Source organism: Ambystoma mexicanum, chromosome 1q (assembly GCF_040938575.1).
Source record: "Ambystoma mexicanum isolate Mex_15411 chromosome 1q, UKY_AmexF1_1, whole genome shotgun sequence".
Taxonomy (NCBI): domain Eukaryota; kingdom Metazoa; phylum Chordata; class Amphibia; order Caudata; family Ambystomatidae; genus Ambystoma; species Ambystoma mexicanum.
Genome location: NC_090922.1, coordinates 989,850,841 through 989,857,482, shown reverse-complemented (window position 1 = coordinate 989,857,482; position 6,642 = coordinate 989,850,841).

The following is a 6,642-nucleotide window of genomic DNA, read 5'->3' as shown; positions in this document are numbered from 1 at the left end:
TGTGCCAGAGGGTTATGATAACACTTCTTCTCCAGCCTCCAGTTTCAAATGTCTCCGCCAGAGATCTTCAGGTAGCTCACAAGTGCAAACCTAACCACCAGTTTGGTCGAACATAACAAAAACATAATTGCTGGACTATCAAGCTGAATTCCACTGTCTCTTATGGTCAATAAATACTTTGCATGTATATCTTTAAAATGTGGGAAAAACATTACAAAATGATTCAAAGCCTCACCTGCCCCACATATGCATTTTTAGTCCAACCCCACTGTATTTCTTTTAAACCATTTCTGTGTAAATGCTTTCACTGGAAGTTTATTTAATATGGCTTCAGCCAGTTACAATCTGTGCGAAAACACAAGCACCTGCAGCAAAAACACAGACCTGTCCAGTGGACCCCCCGGTAAGTATGCCCACACCTGTAATTTCAGGAGCATATCAACTTCTCTTCTGGATCTCAAATATTGCATGACACTGCTTTTTATCTCCATCTTAGAAACAGCTTAAATGTGTCAACCTATTTTACAATGGCCATGCAAGGAAAGCAAATTCTAAATGAGTTATTTATTCAAACCATCCTGTGTACCAGTTCATAGCGATGCCCAGGTAACGATTGGTCTCACATATATGGTATCAGATAAATATGCCAGAGCTGTTTCCATACGTATAAAATATACTGGAGTTGACAGAGGAACCAGCAATAGTTGTTTTAAGAAAGAGTTTTCATCCTTTTGGAGATAGTCAATCTTTGAATACCCCAGATTTTGCAGACATGCATTCCTGTCCAGGTAGCTTTCCCCTTATAGACTGTAATCATGTTTTCTGCAGAGTGATGATGCAGGTTCTTGGGTAATCTAAAATGCCCCCTATTGTTTGTTTCACCTTCACCCCTTGCTTTGCAATGTGGTCATCCCACTTTGACCTATTGTTGAATCTCATCTAAAATATCAAATGTGGAGCAGCTTTCTAAGGGCTGATCTCCCAGCATCATAGCCGGGAACTGGTTTTGTTTCTGGGATGCCAGCACAAAATAGTTAGAGTACTGGGCTCGAAGACCCCCAGGCCTCATGAATTTATCATATTCATTTATCAGCACCGGTAATGAATTAGGGGTCTTGGCCAAGAGAACAACATCATCAGCATAGATGAGAACTGGCAGTTTCCTGGCTCCATACCTCAGCACATAAGTGTTAATTGACTCCAGATAGGGGACAAGAGCATTGTAGTATACATTTAGAAGTAGGGGGGCAAGCACACATCCTTTATGGACCCTCTTATTTACCAACATGCATTTAGTAATTCCCCTTCAAACCAGTACCACACACATACCCTAGCCTGATCATGAAGTAGCTCTATCATCAAGTTAAAGGTTTTGGTATGACCATATCTCATAAAACTGTCCAAAGTAACCCCTATCTAATATCTACTTGGTTGGATGTCGATCTAAGTTTTATAAAGGACACTTAGATAGGGGAATCCAGAATCTGGACATATTTTGCCAAGATAAGATGGCGATTCAGACACTTATTTACCATGCCAATTCCTGGTCTAAATGCCAATTGTGTGTCAGAGAGAATATTAGTGTCTGTTACACATTCCTCCATCCTACGGATGATACCCAAAAACAACTTAGAGTTCCCAAATAGTAATGTGACTGGTGGTAAGAAGAGGGTAGAGATCTGTTACCCTTTTTAAAAATTGGACCAATTATAACAGTATTCCAACTATCGGGGTGATGATTTGTCAGGATAACAACAGTAAAAACCTGTACCTCGAAAGGTTCTCAAAAGTATGGCAGTGAACATAATAAATCATTGGCACTCCATCAGTCCCGGGAGATTTGGAAGGTTTCTGTTTCTGTAAAACCAGAACCAGCACCTTCAATGTTATGAGATCCAAGTGCTTACTGCTATCTGAACTAATCATAGTTATACTCCGTGTGTTATTTGTATCCCAGTCCTCAGTACTGAAAAAAGTTCATTGTAATGTTTTATCCACATCTCCTGATCAAAATAGACTTCCGGGATGGGAGAACACCCATTATTCAGGCCCTCTGTGTTCTAAAAGGCCTTTGAGTCTGACCTCCCTGCTGCATGTCATAGTGCATCCTGGTGCTCATTGGCTATTTTCATCCTAGTCTGTTAAGGCTTATTTATATACCTGGTGCTTAAGCTTATATCCTGCAATGTTTACTGGTCAGTGTTTTATTCATCCAGGAGGGATCTATTCATGTCCGTGAACTTATCTGACAACCAGGAACAAGGACCTGACCCAGGATCCATATCTGATAACATAGGTCTAAATATATATTTACAAATCTTGTTAAAAACAATGTATGCCCTTACAACGGTGGTTGAATGTGCTTTGCAATCTAGACAGGTCAATAAATCACAGGCCCAAGGGGACCAAATTTGTATGCACTGCCTAAAATCCACAAAACATATCAACCCCCACCAGGCGGACACGAGGTAGATATATAGTGGCAGGCTGTTATTCAGTATTAGAACCCTTTTATTGCAAAGATAAAAATATGGAAGAGATATGTCGACAAAATCATTATGACTTGGCAAGGAAATGAAGAGGATTACTCTCTTTTTTGCAATGGATTAATCTTCAAATTAAAAATAAGGACCATAGCTTCTCGCAAATGTATTTTTTTGGACTTATATAAAGTCGAAGATTCTAAACTGCAATGCACAATATATCGAAATCTTACTGATAGGAATACCATATCAAATTACTGCCATTACCATCCAGGCAACCTACATAGTAATCTCATGTATGGTCAGTTTTTTAGAATGCGTAGTAATTGTTCCTCACTCTATGACTTTTACCAGCAGGCATCTATACTAAGTGAGGAACTTGTGAAAAGAGGCTACCCTAAAACGTATATACACCATTCCAAAAAAAGAGCAAGATTCACAACACATGAAAAACGTCTACAAATCCAGGACAAGGACAGTAATCAAAGAAAGCCCCTCACGTATGTCTCTAAGTTCTGTCCCAATACTCCTGACATTAAATGTATGAACAAAAAATATTGGTCCCTGCATTAGTTGAAGTTACGAAAAAGAAAAATATACTGCTGTTTGCCCTTAAAAGATCAAAACATCTCAAAGATGTCCTAGATCATTCATGATCAACAAAACAATAAAAAGCTGTGATACCCTCGGTTTTGGGACCTCTAATAGGCCACTTACGCTGCAAGGGTTGCCTGGCTGTGCAAATTCACTGGGAAAGGGACTTCTTTAAAAGTAGATAAAAACAAGTGGATGTTCTAAACTATGACCAACTGCAAGACAACCCAAGCAGGATACTGCATTAAGCGTTCCTGTGGTCTTTGTTACCTTGGCCAAACATCTAGAGTGGTACAGGTACGAACTGCTAAACACCGCTCCAGAATAAGATGTAAGACAGCTGCATCCCCCATGGTTCAACATTACATCGAGATGAACCACATGCTGATGACCACTTCTGGTGGATAGTTAATTCTATTTCTGGGTCCATCGATGTAGAGAACAATCTTTTTGTTAAAGATGCTCGCTAGATATTTGGGATAAAAGCCAACAGAGTAGGTCTCAATGACTTTTTTCCATACCACAAACCTGATTCAGCATCACATGCTATTTTACTAATGTAACTGGCCACCTCAATTAAAGTGTGTACTTTATTTAAGGCTTTGCATTAAGTACATTGATTCATTTATGTTTAATTTATTTAATGTAGTTTACTTTCCGTATTCATTTTAAATAGGTCCTAATCACGTCCCTGGTGCCTTGGTATTGGATTCATATACCTTTTCAACATTCATTTTATACAGGTTTTAATCACTTCTCTGGTGACTTAGAATGGATGTATATCTGTCATGACTCTAGGGCCCTTCAATATGTCATAATGTTGCAGGCAACTTGCCGTACTTCACATACATGCATTTTGCCAATGTAATAATTTACCTAACATGAGGATGCCACCATGTCCTATGTGCTTTAAATTACTACCTCACACAAAATGGTTTGTTTCCCATGATCCTTAATGTCTGCCACATTTGCCACAAGTTACAATCAGGTTCTGCATAATGAGGGTACACTGTATTACCTGATGTTATCATATTTTCTCTGTGGGATTTCATTGTACCGCTAACATGGCTTTCTTGGATTTAATACCCCTACATTTTCTACACATATTTAGCACAATCAGACAAAAAGGCCACATTGTTCTTTCATCCTCTTCTTTGGACTCTGTAAAGACTTCTCAGCCTAGATAAAAGATCCATCTGGCATTGTCTGTGACAATTTAATGAAATCACAGGATATGTGATAGACCCCCTACGATGTGTCATATTCATGGATGTTTTTCATTAATTTGTAAATCGAAGGGTTCAAACCTCACATTTCTATCTTGCGGGACTCTCCTCTGGATGTTCATTTTTTGCTATGTAAGTGATTTAAATCCGGCACACACCCAAGTCATGCCCAGCATGTAGTGCGCAAATGAAACCCTTATTTATTTTATCTATAAGTTCAATATTCTGAACGATATACCACTCATATCATACCCTTCTCCGGAGACCCCTCCCACGGTCACACTGAACCAGGAATCAGGTCTAGTTTGCATAGGTAAATAGTTATTTATGTATTTTGAATTTAAATCACAATATATTTTAATAGGAATATAACAAATACAAATGGGGTGACAGAGCACTAAGTAATGTCTTTAATACACTAGGAATCAAGTACTGAACACAAAAACAAATGCAGCCCAGAAAATAATACTTTTGGATTGGTTTAGATCAGATGGCACTATGGTTAGGGGTTCCCCCTGAACACCCCTCAACCCACCTTAGGCATTTTAAATAGAGGTGAGGAAAGAGCAGGTATTCAGGACTAACACAAATCAAACAGAATGTCACTCCCACCTTCTCTCTTCAAACACAAGAGAAAAACGGAATTGACTTTTCAACTGCCAGAATGGCTTTGAAATTGTCTTTGGAATTGGCTGTGCAAAAACACCAAATGTGGTCAGAAATACTTAAATTGTTATAAATTCCTATGGGAGCTGCTTTGAACAGATGCAAACAATTGCAAGCAATTTAGTCAGAAGAAAACATTTGAAATCTCAAAGTCAAAGTAAGAAATAATTTAAAGCTAATTCACACGTGTACATTTCTCAGAAAATCAAATCGCGGAAAACTTTTCCTTATGCGATTTTCGCTATAACGGGCCAATCGCTCCTATCATAAAAACTGAGTGAGTTATAGAGGTTTTAGTAAGAGGCATTTTTGCAAAATAGGCACGAGAATGGAAAACAGAAATTTGGATTTAGAAATGACAGATAGGTCTTCTTATAGTATATCAAGGACTACAGAAAAGAGAATGCCACACAGGAATCATTAATTCACGGCCAATCATAACAATTTATGTGTGATACTCTAGTTTCTGTTTGGTTTGGGAATTACTTTTCTTAATCAAATCAATGAGAAGTTAGGGTTTAGTAACACAGATGAGAGAAAAGTCAGCGCACAGATAGTCCTAGCAATACTATGGTTCTGATTTAAAGATGGGATGGGTTTGAGATTGGGATCATACAATGCAGATATATTATGTGTCACTGTTCTTCCTATTAATACTTACAGTCGATTGTAATTAAATTGGACCGTCAGTTCTGGCCATGGATTGGGTCTGTCAAGGCAGGACACCACATCAGGCACGGGTCTGGATCAGCTAGGCTGGTTACCAGATTTGCACAGGATCTGCCGTTCTTGTTTCTGAATATTTTAAATCAGCAGGATAGTGAGTTCCTCAGGCAAGCCTTGTGGTAGCAAGCCAGAGAGTTTCAGGATACCATCTAAGAAGGCCTTCTAACACCACAGCGCTCCACTGGGTTATGAGGGTAAATTTGAGGTTTTAGGCCTTGATCAAAGTCAATAGTTCTCTCCTGCTTAGCAAGAGTCTTGGCATCTGGATCTGGAAGGATGTTAACGCTGGATGTAGAATACTGGATCAGAGTGCTTCGCCGGAATCAGGAAAGTGGGTGAATCAGTGAGTCCATATGTGTTGTCAGCTGTCTCTATTTATCCTTTCAAAGGACATCACAAAAGGGGTGCATGGGCCGGCTTAACTAAGCCTGCCCCTGTGAACTGGGATTGGATCAAGACCTCATCTCCGCCTTGCATCTGAGTGATTGGATCAAGGCCAGATGATGCCACATTTATGGTTTAGCTTCACAGTCCTTAGAAACCTCCCCTCAGCCACTAGTGTCAAAATCGTACTTTATCCTAAATACATATTTCTACATTGGTCACCTCTACACAAATCACGCACAAAGATTCCATATTTTATGTAGCATCTGTTCATCAAAATCCCGCAACTGTGGGATCTTGTTTCACCTTTCTACAGAATGTTGTCCTTTTCGCCATGAACACATTTTCCAAACTATCTGCATCTTTCCACAAATGTGTGTGTTTACCATGGGAATGTGTGTGTAAAGTTGTGCAATTCTAGCATTAACACAGTTCACATAAAGCCACATATATTGCCATTCCTGTCCAGAATATGTTACACAGTTCTACCGCCTCTCAAAACTTGCAGCCAAAAATTAGACTAACAGATCTGGCCTTTGTATATTTTTCACCACCTTGAATCA